Source organism: Carcharodon carcharias, chromosome 6 (genome assembly GCF_017639515.1).
Source record: "Carcharodon carcharias isolate sCarCar2 chromosome 6, sCarCar2.pri, whole genome shotgun sequence".
NCBI lineage: Eukaryota > Metazoa > Chordata > Chondrichthyes > Lamniformes > Lamnidae > Carcharodon > Carcharodon carcharias.
In genome coordinates this window covers 36,686,238-36,701,599 of record NC_054472.1, presented here as the reverse complement: position 1 = coordinate 36,701,599, position 15,362 = coordinate 36,686,238, and the positions used below count along the sequence as shown (strand labels likewise).

General features: G+C 41.9%; 1 protein-coding gene across 1 annotated transcript in view; it reads right to left on the bottom strand.

The window, feature by feature from the left end:
• rims2a (regulating synaptic membrane exocytosis 2a) overlaps positions 1 to 15,362 on the bottom strand; it is a 1,407,304-nt gene that overhangs the window by 1,028,473 nt on the left and 363,469 nt on the right. The gene's annotated exons all lie outside the window — the stretch shown is intronic.

Genomic DNA, 15,362 nt, shown 5'->3' with positions numbered 1-15,362 from the left:
CCAAATTATTGAAATGAAATTTGTGACCCAATTTTGGGTGAGCCAAAGGCCTCCTGTTGAAGCGCTTACTAGTTACTCATCTCTGGTTATGCACCTGAAAACAGGCTATAACCAATTTCTACCCAGTATCTCTACTTTCCCCAATCTTTTACTGTAAATCTATGGAGATGTTACTTTTTCTTCACTGGGTATGCTAACTATATCAACTGTCAATGTAATCTGTGTCAACTCCCTGCAGAGGCAGTCATTTCCACTTTTCTTCATGCACATTAGAAAACTAATGTGTGACTGATTCTTCTTCATGTGTAAATTTGAAGAAAATGTATTTTGGTAAACTTTTATTATACACATCTCAAATAGGTTAAAATATTCTCTAACTGTACACAGAGAGAAAATATCCCTTAATTATTTTTTGCAAACCTATATGCACCACACATCACAAATTCAGGATTGCAAAGCGCAACTATAGCATACATATGCAATGGATGAGCTAGAGGTCACACATACTTCAGCTATGCAAAAGCAGTCTGAAAGGCTGTCTCATTAGCAAAGGGATAAACTGAAGCTACTAACCATCACCCAATCCTGTATCCTACTTATTCTTTGGGTACTTTTCATATGAATTTAAACTCATTCCAGTGCACAACATCCATGAAACCATTGCTTGAGACCATCCTAGTCAGTCAGCATTTAAAAATACAGCTCCAAATTTCTTCTTAGTGTCCACAGCTTGAGTTAACCTTTTGTTGCATTAAAACAGTTCAAACATTAACAATGAAAGGAGTGCATGGAAACTCAGGCACCCCACCCACCCGTACCCCCTACCACTATCTACCCCACCTGTGACAGAGACTGTAGGTCGTGCATCAGACTCTTCAGTCACCTGAGAACTCATTTTTAGTGTGGATACAAGTCACCCTCAACCATAAGGGGCAGCCTAAGAGAAGAAGCATTAAAACAAAAACTGATATTAAATGCATTTTTCTCTTATCGGTCCTGCATATGTTGCAAAACACATGCACATCTAAAAAACCAATTACAATGCAACTATGTTTATCCACTGAAGTCACTAAACAAGTGTCTAGCAAAGTACTTAAATGGTATGAAAGCAGTATTTGCATGATTAACTATACAGTGTTCACTTTTGTGTAAAAATGGATCAAAGAATGAATCAAACAAAATGTCAGCTATGGGATAATGCTCCTCATGTGTTAGCTGCTGGACTGATGTTTTTACTGAACATTAGTGCAATAACCAGCAAAGCGTACACCAAGAATGCTGTGATTACAATGTTAAAGGACTAGAATGACTAGTTTCTGTGTTGCACAAAACGTTCTGACTGAAGAAAAGAAATGCCAAGACAGAAACCAAATAAAAATTATTACATATCAGATATGCAATTTCAAGAATGTAAAATACTTTAGTGAATTACTTGCAAAATTATGGACAAATAACAATCTGCTGTTAGCAATATATTTAGCATTTACACGATACACGGTACATGTGCAACTATGCTGCTTGCTAATATTCTATAGACTCCAACTACACTGCACAAAATCATACTAATTCAAGGGGAAGCTCGCCTTCAAAACTGCCAAGTAAAAGTGAATAGATTGCACAGAACATACAGCTACATTACTTCCACAGTTTCAAGCACATTTGTGGTAAACTAATTGTGCGAGTATGTTCAAGCTGTTAATGATTTCATCGTCTTCTGTGGGTCCTCTCATGATTGAAGAGTCCGTTGCACGATCGGATTGGATGTTCACAGAACTGGTAGTTAACAATGACATTTTGCTGTTTGGCACACTTCTGCACTCTCTGGGCACATCGGATGTTGTGTGTTTGGCACGGTCCTCGAAATATGCTGAACCAAATTTCAGTGTTTACCTCCACATGGGCCAGCCGAATGAAGTGTTTTCCCAAGAGAGGTGATTTTCAATCCAGAAGTTTGTAGGGCTCTTTTAGGGTGTTCTTGCCAACAACCTTGACATTGTTTGCCCTGGAACTGTTCCACAAAGAAGATCAGCTTTGGAATTCTGTAATTGTCTATGCAGGAGAAGTGGCCTGCCAATCTAAACTGAATTATATGGAGGGCAGTCTCCATGCTGCTGGGCCCAGACTACATGTCTCCACCAATGTCAAAGTCACAGAGGCATCAATCAAACTTCTTTATAACCTTACTACAGCTTTAGTTCAAACATGGACAAAAGAGCTGAACTCAAGAGGTGAGGTTGACATGAAGGCAACATTTGACCCAGTCTGGCCTCAAGAAGCCCTAGAAAAACTGGAATCAGTGGGAATCAGGGGGAGAACTCCACAGTGGTTGGAGTCATACCAAGCACGCAGGAAGATGGTTGTGGTCATTGGAGGTCAATCATTTCAGTTCCAAGATATCACTGCAGGAGTTCCTTAGGGCCTCAGCCCAACCATATTCAGCTGCTTCATCAATGACCTTCCTTCCATCATAAGGTCAGAAGTGGGGATGTTCATTGACGATTGCACAATGTTCAGCATCGTTCGCGACTCCTCAGATACTGAAGCAGTCCATGTTCAAATGCAGCAAGATCTGGACAATATCCAGGCTTGGGCTGACAAATGGCAAGTAACATTCCTGCCACACAAGTGCCAGGCAATGAACATCTCCAACAAGAAAGAATCTAAACATCACCCCTTGATATTCAATGGCATTACCATCATTGAATTCCCCACTATCAACATCCTGGAGCCTACCATTGACCAGAGACTGAACTGGATTAGCCATATGAATAATGTGGCTACAAGAGCAGTCAAAGGCTAGGAATCCTGTGGTAACTCACCTCCTGACTCCCCAAAGCCTGTCCACAATCCAAACGGCACAAGTCATAAGTGTGATGGAATACTCTCCACTTGGCTGGACGAGTGAAGTTCCAACAACATTCAAGAAGCTTAACATCATCCAGGGCAAAGCAGCTAGTTGGATAGGCACCGCATCCACAAACATTCACTTCCTCCACCACTGACGCACAGTGGCAGCAGTGTGTACTATCCACAAGATGTACTGCAGCAACTCTCCAAACCTCCAGACAGCATCTTCCAAACCCATGACAACTACCATCTAGAAGGACAAGGGCAGCAGATAGATGGGAACACCACCACCTGGAAGTTCCCCTCCAAGCCACTCATCATCCTGACTTGGAAACATATCGCGCCGTTCCTTCACTGTTGGTGGGTCAAAATCCTCAAACTCCATTCCTAACAGCACTGTGGTTGTACCTGCACCACATGAACTGCAACAGTTCAAGAAGGCAGCTCACCTCCACCTTTTCAAGCGCAATTAGGGATGGGCAATAAATGCTGACCTAGCCAGTGATGCCCACAGCCCATGAATGAATAGAAAAAAAAGATGACTGTGCTCAAGCTGCCCACAAAGAAGGCATCCAGACTATGGCAAGCAAAATCCTGATTGCTGCCAACACCTTTGGTTTCCAAATCAGCGTCTCCAAGAGTGAAGTTATGTTTCAGCCAATGCCAGGCTAACACTATGAAGCACTAGACATGACCTTTGATGACATCAGTCTCAAGGCTGTATAAAAATTCTCATACTTTGTTCTCGCTTGGGATGCCACTATTGATGTAGATATCCATGCATGCATCCAGAAAGCAAATTCTGTCTACAGTCAACTCCAGGATCATGTCTGGAAGCAGAACTGCATTAGGCTGAAGACTAAAACCATGCTCTACCAGGCTGCTCTCCTTACCACCCTGCTGTAAGGTGCAGAATCACGGGTCTGCTACAGGCACTGCATCAAAGCTCTGGAACAGAGCCCATACTTACCGTGCAGAGCTATAACAAAATGTGCAACAATAAAGTCACAATCACAGTGATTTATTTTTTTCTTTTCACTAATAACATAATCTCCAGCATAAATCCAAGAAAATCAGTGAAGCAGCAGTATAAAAAGCAACTCCATACATCACCATTCTCTGGTGACAGAAGATACATTTGTTCAGAATTCATTGTGGAGAATGGTCTGCCACATGCTGACTTGAGGATTAGCATGTCAAAGGACACTAGAAAATTCCCTCAGAATTTGGACCTTTTTGGAGTACCATTCAAAAGAATACCACAAACATGTATATGATTCACTTGTCTGTTGGAAATGCAGTGAAAGGCATCCAGGTTGGTGTGGAGGAGGTCACCATTTAATTTTATTCCACAATAATGGAACACGATTCTCAAATGTACTGTGCCACTCAGACCATGGCAACTTCAGGTTTTAGAAGTGCTGGGCAGTGCCTGGTCACCCATCAGATACCGTGGAAATCTTGGGAACCCTTCCAGCCATGACACAAAAGTCCACACTTCATGAGGCAATACCATGATACATGCAGACATTCTCAGTGATGTTCAGGGCTTACGCTTGCAGAATTCAGGAGCATTTGTGATGATTTAGACTCCAATAGATGTTAGCCACAATAAGAGGTTGTGGTGGAAGAATTCATCCAGGCTGGCCTTTTGGGTCAAGCTGGTTTATTTTCAAGACAACTCATCAGTGCTACTAATTCCAAGTAGCTTCCACACAAAGTGTTCCAGTGGTATCTTTTTATTCTATTTAGATGGGATAATCAATGCACATCACCTGTTTAACTAGCAATTGGCTTTAACAAGGTGATTTTCCATATTGACAATAGAGGCATTTAAGACAAGATGGTAGCATGAGACAACTGATCTTATGCAAGTGCTTTTGTGATGCCACCCTGCACAGCAACAATCACTGTAGAATATGGGGCCTCATCATCGACAGGAAGAAGTGATCCATCCTGATGCAAGTAAACTCTTAATCAGACCACACGTCATGGCTATGTCTTTCAGGCAGGAAACAAATACTTCCAAACAGTAAATGATGTACAGCTTCTGTCACTCCTCATTGTGTATGTCATAGTGACATTTTAAAGGTAATGGATGTTATAATGATAAAAGGTAGATTAACAGTGATAAGTATTAATAACTCCTTCCAAAGGGCTTATAGCTAAGGAACCACACTGTGGTTTTACAGTTACTGCATCCAAAGCAGAGGGAAGTACTTAGTTGGACTTTACAAGTGGATAGCATCAAAAGGTGGTAATTGGGCAAGCAGGAGTAGGTGGGAGTATGGTAAGGAGGTTGAACATAGTTTTATAAGTTACTAGTATAAAAAGAGACACAATAATTAAACTGTGCTTACAGAGGAAATGTATGCATATAATATGGGACTTTGAGGTAAAAGTATATGACAACTAACAACAGCTGTACATGTTAGCAGTTTTTTGAGTAGGTGCTATTTTGAGTGGCTACAGCTTTCATCAATTAGTGAACTATTCTTGTGCAGCCTAGGCCAAAACATTGTTTGGTGATCCACACTTTCATGTGTATATTGGATTTTCTAGCTGCTGACATGTAGCAGCAATGGGAATACCTCTGTCCCACAAGGAAGCACCAAGCATGACAATCCTTCCAACATGCTTAAGTGCATACTGTAAAACTCCCCAAAAGTCAGTCAAAAGGGAAGCATTCTTTATGAAGGCTTAATGTTTCCTCATTTATGGTCCCATTTTGCAATGAGCTTCATTGTAACAAGTCTCTGCTGTGCACACGGTACATCTTGAAACCATGCATTGTCAAGAAGTCTTCCTTCCAATCTGCCCACCATGAAAAAAAGAGCCACAGAACAAAGCTATGGGATAAAGGCATTATATGCGCTGGCAGAAAAGCAGCTAGTGACATTACTAGGGGTTTTCCCACAAGTTTACACAATTTTCAGATTTATGTGTTGGTTACATAGCAAATTGAATACATTTCATCTTTTACTTCTTTAAAAAACACATTCAAAGTCACAATTAGCTCTGCAGTTTCTGCTAATGAAACAGGTTCACTGTCAGCTATTGGCACAGAAAAGATGACCTCTTCCACCTCCATCTGTTGTTATGACTGATGCTGTTGGTAAAGTGGAGTTATTTAAAAATCCCAGAGGGAAACTTTAAACAACTGTCATAACCTATATTTTTAAGTGTTATGTTTGAGACGTGACTCTAAATTCAGGAATCAGACCCCGAGTTTGAGGTTTTACATTAAACTAAATGAAACATTTTATTAATTTACACAGGTTAAAATATATGTACACATGGCTACAAATTACTACCATCATAACTTTTTAAAAATTCCCAAACTAATCTATATTAAGGCAACAGCAACCTATAGACTTAACCAGACACCAGGCAAAGCATTTTCACCTTATGAATTAAAAATGAGGTTCTTTCACTTTGTTTGCTGTGGAGCCAGTTGGAGGTTTGCAGCTGCCTTTTGATCTCTCATTGCCTCTGCCCTGCACACCTGAAAACTACTGAAGTTATACCTACTAACTCTGATTGAATTCAAATTCTCATTGTCTCACCAGCCCTTTTGAACTTCACCTTTTCACAATAAAACCCCTTTTATAGTACCAATTTTATTAGTAATATAAACATATGGCTTGGTAACTGCTAGATAGGCATCAGCTTTCACTCCACTTCTTGAATGCTCTATTCAAAAAATGCAAATGCACACTACCTCTCTTACATCTCAAAACTAGTACATGTCAAAGCACCCAGACTAGCTGGCTTTAATCCAATTAAGACACACCCACAGGCTAAACCTCTATTTTATAAGAAAAATATTTTCCAAAATATCATACATATTAATAACTTCATGACACTGAACACTCCTATTGACCAATAAGTATACATCGGAGTAACTGAACAGAGATAAGGGAAGATTGGCAATGTGACCGAGTATAAAACAAAATTAGTCCTGTACAAAGCAAAGGATGATAAAATAAACGGTGTTAGGAAATGTGTTTAGTATAACTAACAAACCAATATGCATCACTCAAGAACTCAGCCATTCTAAGTGCTCATTTAACAAAGACTTTATGAAAATTTGGATGAAAAATCATGAGTACCCTCTAACCAAATTTGCAATACATAATTTATACCCAATAAAGCTTTTACACTCAGACACTGAAGAAGAATTTTTCCCAATAATACGTGGGTCAAGGTCATGAAGTGGGGGATGAGAGGTGGCTGGCAGATGCTTGCTGTTTTGTCAGGAGGTCAGAAGGAGCAATCCTGCTCCTCCAGTCTCCACATTCAGCAAAATATTTTTTTAACAAATTTACCTTTTTGGTATTGGCCTGCAGTGATTCCTTCAAGGATTGCCTGCTGGGCAACATATAGGCTTGGCTTTCGTGAATCCAGCCAGTGGCAAGCCAACATTGCAAAAGGGCCCTCAAACATGCATTAGGTCCTTATTTGCACATGCAGATGTACAACTCCTCTTTTTGCGTAGACCTGGACACCTATTTTCTTATAAAAACAAAAAACTGCGGATGCTGGAAATCCAAAACAAAAACAGAATTACCTGGAAAAACTCAGCAGGTCTGGCAGCATCGGCGGAGAAGAAAAGAGTTGACGTTTCGAGTCCTCATGACCCTTCAACAGAACTTGAGTTCGAGTCCAAGAAAGAGGACTCTGGCAGATGCTGCCAGACCTGCTGAGTTTTTCCAGGTAATTGTTTTTGTTTTTTCACCTATTTTCTTGCCTATGCCAATATGTTTGATGGCGTACTTCTGGCTTTTGATGAATATGCACTGCCTATCGTACTGGAAGTTAGGAAGCTGCAGAGTGCCTGAAAGACGGGAAACGTGTGATCAAATTTCTTGGCCATGACGTGTTGCTGTGTATTGAAACATTTCAATTATTTCATTCAAAGCACTAAATTATTCAGCAATAACTTGAATTAATGCATTTGATACAGAGAAATTTTGGAACTAATGTTCAATTTACAGCCAATTCATCCAGATGCAGCACTTTGCTACTAGGTTTGGTTGCTGGCAAAGCTTCTCCCAGAAAACTGGCAGTAAAATGTCACTGTAACTGATTTCTCTTCACATCAAATGCTCAGTGGTACTCTCCTGTCATACACTACTGGTAAAATCTAAAATAACGATGTAAATAAATTGATTTGTGGAACAATCAATAACATTGGGCAGAATTTTCCAGTCAGCATGTGGGTGTGGGCCTGACACACTGGCGCATAAAATGACTTGCGACAGCGTTGGGCGTGCGTCACAACATCATCACGTGCCATTGCGATATTTTGTTTGGGTGCACGCCAGAGTCGGCTGCACACCCGCCAAAATGTAAATGACCCACTGAGGCCATTAAGAAATTAATTAAAGCACTTAAAAATGCTACCTGTCCAAACTTAAGGTTGGCGGGCAGGCAAAAAGCCCAAGCAGCCTTCGCGTTTTTCAGGAAACCTCATCCATGGGCGGGATGAGGCTTCCGGAACTTTTCATTAAATTAATAAATAACTTTTCATAAATTTAAAAAAATATCCCAACTCATGTGCCAGTCACATGAGGAGACATATTTAAATACATTTTTAAATCATTTATTCAATCTTTTTAATATCCATTCAATTTCCCTGAGGCAGCTTCATGCCTCGGAGATTGCTGCGCTCTTTTGCACACATGAAAGTACCCTAGCCCGACTCTCCCCCCTCTCCCCGCCCACACAGGTAGCGCTGAGTGCTACCAGCCACGTATTACACTGGGCAGGCCTTAACTGGCCCGCCTGCATAAAATGACAGCACGCAGCCGATCGCAGGTGGCAATCGGCTCTGCACCTGCTCCCACCCAGCCCACCCGCCATAGGAAAAATTCTGCCCTTTGTGTGCTTGATCTCATCGCCATAAAGTATTAACAAACCTGGAGTTAATATCAAGCAAACATCTCATTCAGTTAATCTTGTCTCTTCATTATGAAAAAAGACACCTTAGCAATGCCAAAATTCAGCAGTCAGGCGGTTTAAAGCAAGCCAGTAAAATGTTTGGCACATCTTGTATTAATTCAATAAACAAAACTGAAAGCTTCACATGCATCCCCTGGACTCAATGTGAGAAAAAGATAAAAAGAATGCAAACCTTCAGCAAAGCTAAACATCAGACATGCAGAAAAGCAGTAAGGTCATTTTCGAAGGACATGAAATAAACATTGATCCCAATATTAACACCAGGCAGGTGTGTTAGAGGAGGTGGTGGTGGTGAGAAAGAAACATGCATGAAACAGGCTATTTAAATCCTGGGCGTCATTAGCAGGAAGCTGCGGTGCTGGAAGTGGGAAGGAAATAGCTGCATTACAATGGGAAGCCAGCTGCTCATGGCTGCCCAGCAGAATACAGGTAGAACACAAGAACACAAGAAATAGGAGCAGGAGTAGACCATGTGGCCCATCAAACCTGTTCTGCTATTCAATACAATCATGGCTGATCTTGGGCTTCAACTCTGCTTCCCTGCCCGTTCCCCATCTCCATTGGTTCCTTGAGAGACCAAAAATCTACCTATCCCAGCCTTAAATGTATTCAATGATGGAACATCCACAACCCTCTGGGGAAGAGAATTCCAAAAATTTACAACCTTTTGAGTGAAGTAATTTCCCCTCATCTCAGTCCTAAATAATTGACCCCTTACCCTGAGACTGTGCTCCCGCATTTTAGATTCCCCAACCTGCAGAAACAATCTCTCAGCAACTACCCGACCAAGCCCCTACTTGTACATTTCAATTAAATTGCCTCTCGTTCTTCCAAACTCCAGAGAAAATAGGCCCAATTTGCTCAGCCTCTCATCATAGGACAGAGACCAATTTGGTGAACCTTCGTTGTACTGCCTCCATGCAAGTATATCTTTTCTTCAACGTGGAGACCAAAACTGCGCATAGTACTTCAGACGCGATCTCACGAAGACCCTGTACAATTGTAGCAAGGCTTCCTTATTCTGTATCTCCCCTTGCAATAAAGGACAACATGCTATTTGCCTTCCTAATTGCTTACTGCACCTGTATGTTAATTTTTATGATTCTTGTTCCAGCATATCCGAGTCTATTTGATCATCAACACTTACAAGCTTCTCACCTATTCAAAAATATTCAGCTCTTCTATTCTTTCTACTGAAGTGAATAACTTCATATTCCCCTAAATTATAATCCATCTGCCATCTTGTCATCCACTCACTTAATTTGCCTATACCTTTCTGCAGTCTCTGTGTCCTCCTTACAGCTTGTCTTTCCACCTAGCTTTGCATCATCCACAAACCTAAGTACATTACTCCCTGTCTCTTCATCAAAGTCATTAATATTGATTGTAAAATAGCTGAGGCCCCAGCAAGATAACAAAAACAAAAAAGGAGAATCTTCTCAGGAATATTTACAGAATTATTAAGGCAATGGCCAGAAATGTCACGACCAGCTAAATCTTGTGGCATTCACGGGCTGCCAATTTGAAAAAGTCCCATTTGTGCACACTCTCTGCTTCCCATCTGTTAACCAATCCTCTATCCATGCTAATAGATCACCTTCAACTCCATGCGCACTTATCTTATCTATTAACATTTTGTCAGGCACCTTGTCAAAACTCTTTTGGAAATCCAGGTATACTACATTTGCTGGCTCCCCTTTATCTACCTTAATAATCACATCCTCAAAAAACTCCAAGAAATTTGTTAAACAGGGTTTCCCTTTAGAACAAGTCAAAATAATTTTACCAATCATACTATGCTTTTCTAAGTGCATTATTATCTTTTCCTTAATAATAGATTCCTTTCTTGAAAAGCAGAGTGACTTGTGCCAACTTCCACTCTGATGGGACTATTCCTGAATCCAATGAATTTTGGAAAATCACAGGAAATTTTGTGTGGCTAGGCAGAGCACTCCTGTTCTTCCAAGGAAAGTAACAAAATTTGCCTCAATTGGCCCATTCTGGTCACAGATCCACTTCTTACCATGCATTGTAATGTTACAACAACACTTACTAGTTGGCATAATCTTCAAATGCAAGTCTCACACGATACCACAACACAGTTTGGGCTTGTTTTGCTCAAATGTAATACATTAAAATGTTCCAGAAACTGCATGGTCGACCTTGAAGTTAAATTATTTTATGCAGCCTTGGGTCTGCGAGATGCTCAGTGGTCATTACATACCCACAGATAAAGAGGGGATTCCTGCCTGTCACTATTCATAGAGAAATGTTTAGTGTTTATTTAATACACACAATTACAATTTTGCTATAAATATGGAGCAGAGGCATTTAGCTATTCACAATTCATTGAGTAGTTAAAGCAATCATCTATTTTAGAAGGTTGAAATTGTCAATTTTCTATCTAATCTATCAGTTTTTTGTTATCTATCCAAGATAACAAAAACAAAAAAGGAGAATCTTCTCAGGAATATTTACAGAATTATTAAGGCAATGGCCAGAAATGTCACGACCAGCTAAACCCGACGCACCCCTCATATCAGGCATCGGGCGACGTTCACATGAGACCAGTGAGCTGAAGTAGCCTGTTGGAGAGCCCCAGGCAGTTTGATGGTGAAGAGAATCTAAATTTTAGACTATTGTTCCCAACAGCACCCTCAGGTCGACACTGGGAGTGGAGTATGGGAAGCAATCATTAGGGTGGGATCAGCCAGGAAAAGGGAAAGTTAGTAGGTGTGTGATATGCGTAGGCCAGCAATGGACCTTGGCACTACAATGAAGCCAAGATTCAGGTAATTTTTTAAAATTCACCTTTTTTGCTAGCCCACACATAGACCATGTTTTCCTGAATGCAACCAACATTCCAGGCAGCCTTAGGTCTCTCACCTTCATATGGAATGGGTCAATGCACTTTTCAGGCATGGTTCCTAGATCCCTCTCTTTCTGGCTTTACCAATATAGTAGGTGGCATTCTTAAGGCACATTAGAAGAAAACAGGCCTCACTTGGATTATTGGATGCTTAAGGACCCGTTTTGTGCTTTTCAACTTTCTAAGCAAAACACACCTCAATAAAATTGTGAAATAAGAACAGAGTTGAAACGTCAACTGCCTTTCTCTTTCCACAGACAGTGCCAGATCTACTGAGTATTACCAGTGTTTTCTGTTCTTATTTTTGGATTTCCAGCATCCACGGTGTTTTGCTTTCCTGTTCGTGTCAATAAAATTGTTTCTGACCATGAAGTCTTTACGGATGTGTGCTACATAATGGAAAGGCTTTTATTCTTCACCGTCATCAAAAAGAAGACAAGTCACCAAATATGTGGATCATCTTCATGAAATACTAGGATTCAACACTTTTCAGATTGTAACACTGTCCACATCAACCATTTTTTGCTTTCATCTGCTGAAATCAGCATGTTCAGAAGAAAGATGTCATGCACAATCCTTTTCATTGAACTGTTTAAAAAGAAAAAGACCATTCCTTCTGGCTATAACAGAATTGTATTTTTGACAATTTTCTTTTAAAATCCAATGCCAATTACTTTGATTACACTCTACATTCATCAGCATCCCTCTGATCACACACTCTCACTGTATAAAACTGCTGTCACTTCGCAGGACAATGATTGAATTGCTGCATCTTGATCTTCTCCATGCATTTTGATCAGCAAAGGAAATCTTGAGGTCAAAATTGGTTAAAGTCCAAAAACGGGCACACAGACCATGAAGCGTGATTGACCCAAGCTCATTTGTTCGAAGCAAGCAGCACACAGACTTTGTGCTGTTTGCTCATTTACATGAAAGCTGTGTTCAGCCCAGCACTAAACAAGATGTGAAATGGTTGCACAGCCTAGGAAGGCTAGCATCATTTGAAACTAGCTAGCAGTATTTAAAGCCAGACAGCACATCTTGAAGGTACTGAAAGCAGCTGGGGAAGAGAGCCTGACCTGCAAGAAGTGTAACGGTGTGGCAAAAGATAAAGTGGATTCCAACATTCTCAGATGCAGCACTGAAGGCCTTAGTGCAGGAAGTGGACAAGATGAGAAATGTCCTCTATCAACATGGGGCCTCCAAGCAAACTGTCAGAAGACAATGGGACCAGGTATCTGTCAGGGTCAATGCAAGGAGCCCAGGAGACGTGGATGCAGTGCTGCAAGAAATTCAATGATCTCACAAGAGTGGTCAAAGTAGGGCATTCATCTTTACATATCAAATCCTTATGTTTAAACCACAAGCCCCTTACATGCTGCTCAATTCACACACTCCCAAAACTCATCAATCAACAACTACTATCAATTGCAACACACTCCTCACATTCGTAGGGTGGAATCTTGAGAAGGCAAAGGGGGTCTCGGGCCCCAGCTGGAGAACCCTGCATCAGCTCTTTTAGGGAGGGCCTGCTGCACCTTGGCACTTGAGAGGCCAGCGGCGGACTATCCCCCATTATCAAGGGCCCTGGAGACGGAAATCCTATCTGCCAAGAGCTGCTGGCCAATCAGAGACCAGCAGCTCTATTGAATAGCAGTACGAATGGGGAGGCAGTGGCTGCTGCTAAGGCCTAGCATAGTCACTAGAACCCAAGGGAAGCAGGCACCCCCCTCCCCTTCCTAATGCCAGATCTTTCAGTCAAGCCTTTGGACTTGCTTGCTGTTCTTCCCAGATAGCAAGGTCCCCGCCCACCTTAAGAGCAGCAGCAGAGAGATGAAGCCCTTAAGTGGGCATAAATTGCCCACTTAAGGGTCTCAAGTGGCACTGGGACAGAAAGGCCATCCACAGGCCTTTCTGCCACGGACTTAATTGGGGTCCCCACCTGGCATCCCCCCATCTGATTAAATGATCCTCCCTGAGTAGCACAAAATTCTGTCCGTAGCTTCACCTCACCTTCGCATGCTTAGCATTGCAGTAAATATCACAACTTCATCTCTTAGCTTGCACACACTGCCAACTATTCAACCGTGACAGCTATATCAGCAAAACACATTGCACCACACTCACTGACACATTTCCTTCTCTCTTGCAGGACAAGGTAATGCACAACCAAGCCATAACTGACAGGGGACAGGCTGGGTAACTTGACCTTACCTCCCTTTCAAGAGCCAAAGGGAGCAGCCACAACTGAGGACAGTAGCGGAGACGAAAGCATTGATGATGGTATATTCATACCTAATTCTCATTCTCACATCCCACTTTTCCCCTCATCCCACATTTTCTGATTTACAAGCTACAGGTGGTTTAAGGATGTACCTCTTGTTTGTCCCCCCATCTTTCTACCCCAACTCTACTCTTGTGCCTTTCTCCTTTCAGATACTCAAGAACTGCAACCTGGCCAGGCAGTGGTGGAAAAGGAAAAAAAGAGACTGATGGTGAAGAAACATGATGACTGGCAACCATTAGCTAAGATACTGACATTGTGAGTACTTTGGAGGGGAGCTTACAGGTAGTATCTACATGTGGTGACTCACTGCACAGGATGGCATGCAGCCACAGAAGGGGGAGAAGGTAGCACAGATACAATCAGAGGGCAAAGTCACATACAAGTTCTACTGCACAGGATTCAAGTGAGGACCTGAATGAGGCAGACTACAGAAAAAGGCTGATAGGCATGCACACATTTTCAAGCCTGCCAGAAAGCCGACAGCCCTGGTCAAAGAGCAGGGAGGAGTCCAATTCCAACTTGTCAGGAGCTCTGCACAGAGCTTGGAGATTATTCATTTCCAGCGTGGAAGTGGTGCCAATTCCACAGGAAAATGTTTAGACTCAACCATGAAGCAGTGGTTGATGGCCGATGTCTCTGCTTCCATTGCTGACAAGCAGCAGCCACACCAATGCGAGTAGTGGAAGCTTAGAGGTCATGCAATTTCAGCTTGCTGCCCTGCAAGCTCAGACTGCTGCCATCATGGCTGCATATACATCGGCACAACAGGGACGTGCAGGGTCTCAAAACGCTCCAGCAATCTGTCCTCCAGCAGATTACTAGGATTGCTGAGACATCACTCTGAGGGAGTGACAGTGCCACAAAGCTTCTGTACTTTCCCATGATGACAGCATTCATGCTACAACCACTCTCCACATTTGCTGTTGCCTGTCTGCCAGTCAACTCAAAATGCTGTTGCCCCTTCTGGGGTGGTGCTGTCCAAAGCCGAGCCTTCTGGAGCCACAGGTGCACAAGATCATCCTACAAGATCATCTACAGGTTTCCCCATTGAAAGTCAGCAGCTTTTTACCAGCCATGTTGCAGTCATTAGGGTATCATTGCGAAGGAGCACTAGGACAGGAAAAAAACACACAGACACAGGCCTATCAGAATACTCAAGGGTGATTAATTGACTCTTGTATGGAATAATTAATGGTTTGCTTAATGAAGTTGATTTGGAATGCTTACTTAGTGGTGGCATTTAGTTCAGCATTGAAGCCAAGATGCGAATGTCAGTAACAGAGGGAAGGAGAAGTGTGGAAATGTTGTTGAATAGGCAATTGCGATTGTTTTTCCTGATCCCGCAGTCAGATAAGTCAATCAGGGCCAGCCCAGTGTGGGTTTGCTGCTCCCTTC